A 10584-nucleotide genomic window follows, 5' to 3' on the forward strand; every position below is an offset into this window, starting at 1 on the left:
TGGGGCCGGAGCTGTGGCTTGGTGGTCAGCACCAACCTAGCAGGCCCCAGTGCCTGAGTTCAAACTCCAAGACCACCAAAAATATATACGCATGCAAAGAAGGAAGAGAGGGAGGGAGGGAAAGAAGGAAGGAAGATAGATCACTCATTCCTCGGAGATTGGATGATAAATTGCTGCTTTTCAAAAAAAACTTGGGGGGCGGGTGGGGGGGGGGGGGGGAGGCTGAGAAGGGATGGGAAGGGTAAACAAAGGAGGAGGCTACAATGCTTGATAAGAAATGTACTCATTATCTTGCCCGTGTAATTGTAACCCCTCTGTACAGTATTTTCACAATAAAAAATATTTTTTAAAAAAGCTCTGTATTCATGATGAGGGGCCCTTGAAGAGGAAGAGGGGAGCGGGGAGCAGGGTCTAGAAGAGGGGGGCTTCATCCCCACCCTTCATCCACTGTAAACAGTACTGCAACGAGATGGGTGGGCAGACATCTCCTTGGCAGAGTTCTTATTCCTCTGGAAATACGCCCACAAGTAGGACTGCTAGGTTGTGTGACATTTCTAGTTTGAATTTTTTAGGAACATCTACAGTGTTTTCCGCGGTGAGTTTATATATACTATGAGAAGCCCACTATTTTTCCGTGCTTCATTCTAAATATTTGACACCTCCAGCATGTGGCTTCCATTGATCCTTTCAATTGGATGCAATCACTGTCTGTTAACCCCATAGTGCCCTAACCCGTCTTCCTCCTAGGTATCAGGTTCTGGCTTCCTGTGGTAGGCATCTGGTTGGTTGTCTTTGGTCTTTTGCAGAAGAGTAAGAGAGCTTGCTACAAAAAGAAGGAATGACTTCAGGTATGCCCAGATTGGGGGCTGTTGACCTGGAGATGCTGCAGGTCAGCTAACTAGAAGCAAGGCCTCATATGATTGTCTAGAGTACATACTTAGCTCTGGTCGGTCCTAAGTTGAAAATGGGGCCAAAAATGAGGAAACGTGCATTACTCAAGTGGCAGTCATTTTGGTTGTTACAAGGATTATTCCTGAATTTTTGTTTTTGGTGGCCCAGGCTAGCCTTAGCCTTGTGAAAGCTGGGATTACAGACGTTCACCAACATGACTGGCTGTGCTTCCTGGATTTCTGAGTCAGCTGGTTTCCAGTGACCCTGTCTCAGAGAGCAGGCTAGATGATATGGATGTGGTTTCCTTGGATGCCTTGCCGGACTGCTGCAGGTGTGTGTCACAGCTTTGTTGTGACACATGGTCTGGCCATTGCCCATTTGCATAGTCAGCCTCTCATCTATTTTTGCAAATATATACTATGTTTTAGCTTAAATCTAAATATGACATGGCACATTCTTGGTTGCTTCCAAGGGTAGAGAACATTTATTCTGTCAAGGCCCATTGGGATATTTATAGCAGCATTCACAGGCCATACAAGATTATCAGTAAAGGCATATGGCTGCGGGCAGTGAATTGGAAGTTATTCAGGAAGCATATGTGTCTCCTGTCAGGCAAGTGACTTTACAGGCCTTACACAGCACATGCACTGGACATTCCCTACTCCTGCAACAATAACACAATCATGTCAATGTATTTAACCTAAAAGTAAAAATAACCAGCTGATCTAAACAGCCACTGTTTGGTGAAAACACTGCTTTCAGACAGCCAGAAAGCCCAAGCTCTAAGTCTGGATTCCCAGTGTGTTTTCACTTCGGTGATGTCAAGCAACTCACCTGCCTTCCAGCCTCAGTTTTGCTTTTCTAAACTCAGAAGAATAAACTCTTCAAGTCTCAAAGGGCTGCTGAGAGGATCAAAGATGATATTTTCTTCACATACTGTAAGTTATTGTTATCGCTACAATATTAACAAGGAGCACATATTAAAAGGAATCTCCTATCAGCATAGAAAGTTCCCCTCACAACGACCCACTGTGGTTACCGTCCTAAGCTACAGGACTGGGGTATAAGTCTGAGTAAACACAGGCTTTGACCCTGCTGACAGCATCACAGGTGCTAAACCCATGGAAAACAATGCATAACCCTCCAAGCGTACGTACACTCCAGTCCTTTCTCTCACCTGCTTGCTGTAAGGAGGACTTATTTTAACCAAATCCTCAGATCCAAATACACTGCTTGCCTAGTAAGATACGAGCAGCTCCACACATGTAAGACCCTAAAAATTGTATTTTAGCTACAAGATAAAAAAGATTGTAAACACCCAAATTTAACAGCTTTCCTGGGGCACAGTGGGAAATTAGGAATAGCAGATGATTGTTTTTTCAGTATTGTTGGCAGTTTCCACATTTGCTGCAATTGATCATAGCTTATTATTGTAACAATGTCCAAAGGTATTATAAAGGTTAGAAATCTGAGATGGGGTCAGAAAGACGCGTGTGCCTGTGGATTGTAGAAAGGGCAGCGACTTCCAGCAAGGTGGATTCAGGTTCCTGTCAATCGCCTACGATTGTGCACTTATAAACTTTACCATTTACATAGCTACCAACATACCTTGCCAGGGGTGCGGCTCGAGTGGTAGAGTGCCTGAGTAGCAAACATGAAGCCCTTCCAGTTAGTTCTGTGTAACCGTATGCATGGAGAGAGGAGCTTGCATAGAGTTGAAATTGAAAATTTCCTTTAAAAAAAAAACTCACTTTGGGAGCTGCAAGCAGTGGGCAACTGCCCAGCATGCCCGGAAGCCTGGGCTCAATCTCCACATTGGCATTTAGGAGGTATAGAGGCCAGACCCAAGATTAGAAGAGCCTCTCTGAAGTCAGCTTAGCACTGTACAATTGTGTAACCACTCTCTAACACATCTGTGAGCTCTAAAACGCGAGGCTTATAAGGAGTGTAGCAGTACCTTGTACACTGTGTAAAGTACTCGCTAAATTCCAGTAATGACACTGTTGTTACGTTATTTGAGTGGGGGTTGGGGGGGTTGGACCTAGGTCCTCACAAACACACATTCTAGGCAAGTGCTCTGTCACTGCACCTCACCTCCAGCTAACTGTTCCCATTCTAGGCAACTCAGGATGTTTGTGTATCACAGGACTTGGGGAGTTGTATGATATTTAGGAAGTTTGATGAAGAGAAAATGCCAGTTTCTCTTCATTGTTTTCAACCATGTTTCTTCCATGTAGAGGCTCAGCCTCCCCAAGATGCTGGAGCCAGAGAATTCTGACCACCCAAAGTTGGTATATGAAGAGATTACTTTTTATACTCAACATATCCACAGGAATGTACAGAAAAGCGGTAGATTGAAATTTCTAGAATTTAGATGTGTGGCTTCTTTAAGTGCAAGGTATTTCACTGTTTGAGAATAGTTTCTCTACTAGAATTGGCAACCAACAAGAAAAAATAACCAGATACATGTACTCACACGCACACACACACATATATACACACACACACCTACTTTCCTACTTTGGTACTGGTATCAGACAGCCTCACTCTTGCCAGCAATGGTGTTGAGAAATCATTTAATACATGGAGCCATTCCTTTCCATGGCCTAGGAATACACCATGTTCCTTGAGAAGGGCAGGGAGGAGCGGCAAGCTGAGTGAGCTGTCGGTAGTCTCCCAGAATAAGGACCACCCTGCCCAACTTTTAGGAAGATCGTAAGGTTCAAACTAGATAAGGGGGGGATAAGAATGAGTTTCCATGGAAACTTAATGTGCTTCTATAGAAACTTAATGTGTATTTAGCTCAAGTTTTAAGCTCATTTTACTTGCTGCAGACAAAGGAACACATGTTCGATATACCAGGTAGGTGGCGGAGTGATGCAGCCAACAGCTGTGAATGCACTTCCCCGAACAGCTGTGTGGCCAAGTGAAATTATGTCAAGCCGCTGCCCTGGTGAGCTTTGTCCACGGCTCAAGGTTAGCTCTCTGGAATTCAAGCCTATAGAATGGGGGACCACTGGGCCAGGAGGAGGAACTGTAGGGCTGCCTACTATTACCAAATGGGGCGTGCTAGGGGCGTGCCCTCCCCACTCCCACTGACACGGAAGCGTGAAGCCCCCTGTCCCAGAGCTAGCTCTAGCCACTTTTCTCCTTTGCTACCCCGGTGGGTAACCGAGCATCTCATAGTGACGTTTGCATGTAGTTCCTTGACTTTTGTGATCAGCATTCTCCCCAACACCGATTCTTCATCTGTAGTTACCTACTGGGAATTATGTAGGTCAGTTTTCAACAGCTCACCTTAAACAAGAATACTTGGGTTCCCTCTGCCTGCTATGCCACTGCTAATTTTCTCTTTTTTCTTTTTTGTTCCGGTCGTGGGGCCTGAACTCTGGGCCTGGGCGCTGTCCCTCAGCTCCTCAGTTCAAGGCTAGCGCTCTACTACTTGAGCCACAGCGCCACTTTCGGCTTTTTTCTTTTTGCTTCTGTGGTGCTGAGGAATCGAACCCAGGGCCTCAGGCATGCAAGGCAAGCGCTCTACCACTGAGCCACCTTCCCAGCCCAACTGCTAATTTTCTCTATCAGAGAAGAGTTCCCTGCAGTGCCCTCCTAGGATGTGAGCTCCCAGAGCGCTGCTCCCGCCCCTCTCCACCCTTTGGATTATGTGCCTGTCTGTCATGCCACCTGCACGGCCAGCTTCCCTCGGCCCTCCAGCTCTGCACCACACTTCACACAGAACCGGACGAACAGCAGACATTCGGTGTACTAAATACCTCTGAATGTCCTCAGGAAACTGGGAGTGCAGAAGTATAGAAGATGGTAAAGATGCTGGGTGCTGGTGGCTCACTCCTGTAATCCTAGCTACTCAGAAGGCTGAGATCTACGGATCACAGTTCAAAGCCAGCCCAGGCAGGTAAGTCCATGAGACTCTTATCTCCAATTAGTCACTCACAAACCAGAAGTAGAGCCGTGGCTCAAAGTGGTGGAGTGCTAGTCTTGAGTGAAAAAGCTCAGGGACAGCACCCAGCCCCTGAGTTCAAGTCCCAGCACTGATTAAAAGGGGGAAAAAGGACAATAAAAATGACCAGTAACCTCACCCCCAAACTAATCACTACATACTGGCACTTTGGCATGAATCCTTCTGGGATTTCTAAGTACATTTTTACCAATTGGGAGAAATGGATTCCATTTATGTTTACCGATGTGTCAATATGTCATCACCACATGTTTTTTGTTTGTTTGTTTGTTTATCTGGTTGGTTGGCTTTTTGTCAGTTGTGGGGCTTGAACTCTGGGCTTGGAGCTGTCCCTGTGCTCTGTAGCTCAAGGTGAGCGCTCTACTGGTTTTCTAGTGGTTTATTGGAGATAAGAGTCTCACAGCCTTTCCTTCTCAGGCTGACTTTGAACCATTGTCCTCAGTAGCTAGGATTACAGACATGAGCCACCAGCGCCCAGCTATCACCAGCCTTTTAAAAGACGGGATAGTATTTTACATTCAAAACATACTAAGATTATTTTGACTCAGTATGAAAGAATTCGTGGAGATGTTTAATAGAAGTTTGAAGAAGATTAGGGAAATTATATTCTATGTGTGTTTTAAGGAAACAGTATTTCTAGGGTCTTTTCTCAGCTCTTCATTAGTTCATATACCTTAGATGACCACCAAAAGTGTTCCCAGCTCTGGTTGGCACTGCTCTCCTCTTGCGGAAGCTCCCCTCACCTGCTTATTTGAGTGTACTTTCTCTTCCCCTAGGCCCATCTGTAACAGCCAGCTACCAGGACAAACCTGTAAGCAGCTGTGGACCAAAAACGCTGTCAGGAGGGCTGACAGAATCATGTCTCTCTAGCATTCTGAGGAGGAAACCGAGGAGGTGTTAACATGGGTCTGGTGACGTTAGGTTTTCCAGGATTGTGTTGTACCATTGGGGCCCTGTAGTCCTGTGCTGAAAAGAGAACCAAGCATCTGCTGCCAGTGGCGCCGGAGCCGCCAACCACACCCAGGAGATGCAGCAAACAATGGCGTGCTATTATAGCATTGGGGTGAGTGCTCTTTAGGTGTTGGGGTCAAATTCTTGGTGCAGACATACTGGAAGAGTTTCTCCTTGAACAAGAATGGAAATGTTGCCGGATGCTGGTGGCTCACGCCTGTAATCCTAGCTACTCAGGAGGCTGAGATCTGAGGATCGCGGTTCAAAGCCAGCCCGGGCAGGAGAGACCGTGAGACTCCTATCTCCAATAAACCACCAGAAAACCGGAAGTAGCGCTGTGGCTCAAGTGGTAGAGCGCTCGCCTTGAGCTGAAGAGCTGAGGGACAGCACCCAGGCCCAGAGTTCAAGCCCCACGACCGACAAAAAAAAAGAATGGAAATGTTAAAAGTGTACACTTTTAACTAGAAAGGCTATTTAATTTAGAATGTGATTTACCTATGTGTTCCTTTGATTACTTGGTTTTCTTGATATGTGAAAAACTGTTAACTCATAAAATCACAGTTTTAGATCTAGATATTTTTTCATGTAAAAAAGTTTTAAATGTTTTTAATTAGAAGTTAGACAGTTTATGGCATGATAAGGATTTGGGGGCATTTTTTAAATTGTGGAATTGGAGGCTCACCATAATGTTGTGGGTTCTGGAGAGTGAAGCCATCTCCTGTTCACCTGTGTGTCCGTGTCTTGCAGATCAGAAAACTAGTGATCCTACATCATAGAAGCTGAGGCACAGATTAAGCCATGTCCCAGGGTGACCGGCGCAGAAAGTGCTAGGGTGGGCACTGCGTGAGTCTGAGGTACACTTGGAATGGGGATGTGGACGCTGGGATTCCAGTGTGCTCAGGGCGGACCTGCAAGGTGAATGGCTCTTCCAGAAGTTCCCTCGTTTGCCTCTGCAGGATAGCAAGACAGTCATCCCTGGGGACCTAAAACCACATGCCAGACCTTTGTAGGGGAAATGCAAATCAACACCAGGGGCTGACAGAAGGAACCTTCCCCCGCCTCCCAATGGACGTCCTCCTCCGCTATGACATCTTCTGGCTGGTTTGCTGCGTGGCCACAAGCCTTTGTACCTAACTCATGGTTCCCATAGCAACTGTGTGTCTCCACTTCATAACAAGCATTTACAGAGTGTTTCCTGTGCACCTAGAACAGGTGTAGGTGAGGAGGATACACTGGCTGAGTAGGACAGGTAGCAGTCTGTGTCCTGTGACACCTAGCTCTCCGCAAGCCGGTGGTGGCAGTGGGAGAACTGGAGCAGTCACAGCGTCCCACCAGCCCCAATGGGTCGTGAGGAGATCGCTCCGTGAGCACAGCTTCACCTGCCCACCTTCATCCTGGTCCAGACTCAGCTCAGCCAGGAAAGGATGGAAGCCCTGGTAAGACCACTGGAGCTCGGGAGAGGGCGTGTGGAGTCCCACCCTCCCAGCCAATTAACACACCGGGGGAAAATGGAAGTTCCAGCCCGGTGCCGGTCACTCATGCCTGTGATCCCAGCTACTCAGGAGGCTGAGATCTGAGGATCAAGGTTCAAAGCCAGCCCAGGCAGGAAAGTTTATGACTCTTACCTCCAATAAACTACTCAGGAAAAAACAAAAGTGGTGCTGTGGTTCAAATGGTAGAGCACTAGCCTTGAAAAAAAGAAAGTTTTCTCTCTTCCCAAGTCATCAGACAGGTCGGGAGGGAACTTTGAAAGTTTAACCCTTGATTTGACATAGTTGCCTGACCACAACTAGACTGAAGAGAACAGAGCGTTTTGTAAACATAAAAATTGTCCCATGAGCTTCGCCCATTGGTCTGCAGAGGCTCAGCTGCAGAGCTGACTCTGTAGTTGGGGAGTAAGTTTTCTGTGTCTGGAAACTCTGAATGCAGCAGAACGTACTGCCCACAGGAGCAGGGACAAAGCTAGCTCGGCGGTGGAGCCCAGCCTCAGAGGATCACTTCACTCAAAGCAGCGTAAGGCGATGGCAGAGAACTGGAGCCCAGACCAGACCAGATCCCGTCATTCCCCACACACTCAAGTGCTGGCTTGGAGACTCCCCACCTCCCTACACGCACAGAAGGAAGGCAAGAACGATACTCTACTAGAAAATACTACCCCCAAGCCTGAGAAACAAGAATAGGTGCCCAGCCTATTTTATACTGGTAGCTATAGCAACCCTGGTCACTGGGTGAGTGCCTTGCTATTTCAGGATGCAGAACTCCCCTCCAAAGATAACCAAGACATCAGTGTCTAAAATTCTACCACTGGAAAGTTACTAGCTCAGGCTCAGCCTTCTTTCTTTGTTAATACTGATGTTTCCTTTTTTGCTTGCCTGATTAAAAAATGCATGAAGCTCACCTCTACCATGTACAAGGCTCTGGAATTCAACCCCAGTATCACACACACACACACACACACACACACACACACACACACACAGAGCTAGTGTGGTAGCACACACTTGTAGTCCCAACAATTGGAAGCTGAGGTAGGAGGACTGGGAGTTCAAGGCAAGCCTGAGTTACATTGTAAGGTCCATGCCAATTTGGGCTACATAGTGAGACTGTGTCTCAAAAAGCCAGGAGCTGTAATCCTAGCTATTCAGGAGACTGAGATCTGAAGATCGAAATTTGAAGCCAGCCTGGGCTTATCTCTAATAAACTTCTCAGAAAAAGCCAGAAGTGGCTCAAGTGGTCGAGCACTAGCCTTGAGCACACAGAGGCTCAGGGATAGCACCCTCGCCTTGAGTTCGAGCTCCAGGTCTGGCAATATATACATATCTATTACTATAATTTTAAAGTTAAAAGGTATATAACCAAGAAACAGCCCAGCTGGGCTTGGTCCTTTCCACTCTTCCATCTTATTTCCCAACCATTCTTTTAGCCTTTTTCTGGAAGTTTTCTATATGTTTCTGAGCAGTAAGAACATTCTAAAATTTTCATGTGCTATTTTCAGCCTCCTCTGTGGACTTGTTTGGGGAATAAGAGCTCTCTTTCCCTGGCCAGGTGGAACTAATAGGCATGTCCCCCTGGGGAGGGCTGTGAATGACGTTTGTAGCCTCCACCTGACAGAGCAAGGGGATGCTTTGGGGGAAATGGCATTTTATTCACGGTCAGAGTGAATTACGAGTACTGCAACTGAGACAGAGGAGGAAAACCATGTGCGATGCGCACCGAAGCCCGTAACACTGGCTGCTCCAGTCATCCCAGTTACCCTGAGAAACAACTAGGAATAGCATGGTCCGGGGCCAGCAGGGCAAAAGGAAGACTCCATCTTAACAAGAACCCGTGTTAAAAGCCGAAGCGGGGCTGAGACCGTAGCAATCCTGCCTGGGCAGGTGCTGAATTCGAATCCTGATACCTCACAAAAAGTGTTAATGTGTCAACGCGCATGTTGGATAAAACACATTTTAAATCTGTGCAGAGCGCTCAGACCAGGCCGTCCCGCAAACATTGTGGAAGGCAGCCAGGTCCCCTCTGCTTTCCCTCCAGCAAGCCACGCAGATGCCGTCACACTGAAGAGAGGAATCGCACAAGATGTGCTTCGGAGTTCCAGGAAGAGGGGGGCCCGGCCCGGCCGAGGCCCTCCGGCGCCCCCTGGGGGCCAGGAGGTAGGCCCGACCCCCGAGGACCCACGGACCCGCCCCGACGCGCGCGCGGCGACACAGGCCCCGCGGAGGGGGCACCGGCCGGGGCGGGGGCCGAGCGCTCACACCCGGCCCCGCTCCTCCCAGGGTCGGATCTCCCTCCAGGAGGGCGGCCCGGGGCCCGAGGGGTGGGCCGGTGACCGGGTGCGGACCCAGCCTAGGGAAGAAGGGAGACAAGCCGGGCGCCGGCGGCTACCCCTGCATCGGCCTCGGAGCCAAGCCAGCCAGGCAGGGAAGTCCCGGGAGACTCATCTCCTGGTGGCCACAAAAGGCCAGGCGCGGATCGGCGGCGCCCGAGGTGAGCGCCGGCCTGGAATGAGCAGGCCAGGGACCGCGCCGACCTCGCGCTCGGGGCTCCCACAGGTGCACGCGCGCGCCCGCGGACACACACCCGGCCAACCAGCGGCGGCGTCGGAGCGGCTCAGGAGGGGCGGGGCCGGCCTGTGTGTGTGTGTGGGGGGGGGGGGAATCGCCCTGGGCAGGGAGGGCGGGGGTCCGGCGGGGGGGGGGGGAGGGATGAGGAGGGGTGGTCAGGCCTGGGGAGGGCGGGGGTCCGGCCTGGGGAGGGGGGCCGGCATGGGGGGGGGATCGCCCTGGGCAGGGAGGGCGAGGGTCCGGCGGGGGTGGGGAGGGAGGGATGAGGAGGGGTGGTCAGGCCTGGGGAGGGCGGGGGTCCGGCCTGGGGAGGGGTCCAGCCTGGGCTGGAGGGCGGAAGGGGGGTTCTGGCCTGGGGAGGGGGGCCAGCCTGGGGGGGGGGATCGCCCTGGGCCGGGAGGGCGTGGGTCCGGCCTGGGGAGGGGGGCCGGCATGGGGGAGTGAGTCCGGCCTGGGAGGAGGGGGTGGCTTGGGCGGGGCCTGGACGGGGGGGGGGGGGTGAGTCCGGCCTGGGAGGGGGGGGTGGCCTGGGCGGGGGGGCGGCCTGGGCGGGGAGGGCGGCCTGGGCGGGGCCTGGGCGGCCTGGGCGGGGCCTGGGCGGAGGCCCGCCCGCGCACACCTGTTCGCTCTGCCGCCAGGCCTCCGCGGGGCTGGGCCGGCCGCGCGCTCGGGCCGCGGCGCGCGGGCTCCGAGCTCCCCGGCAGGGCT

The sequence above is a fragment of the Dipodomys spectabilis genome, unplaced genomic scaffold, assembly GCF_019054845.1.
Source record: "Dipodomys spectabilis isolate Male_0828 unplaced genomic scaffold, ASM1905484v1 ptg000107l, whole genome shotgun sequence".
NCBI classification, from domain to species: Eukaryota; Metazoa; Chordata; class Mammalia; order Rodentia; family Heteromyidae; genus Dipodomys; species Dipodomys spectabilis.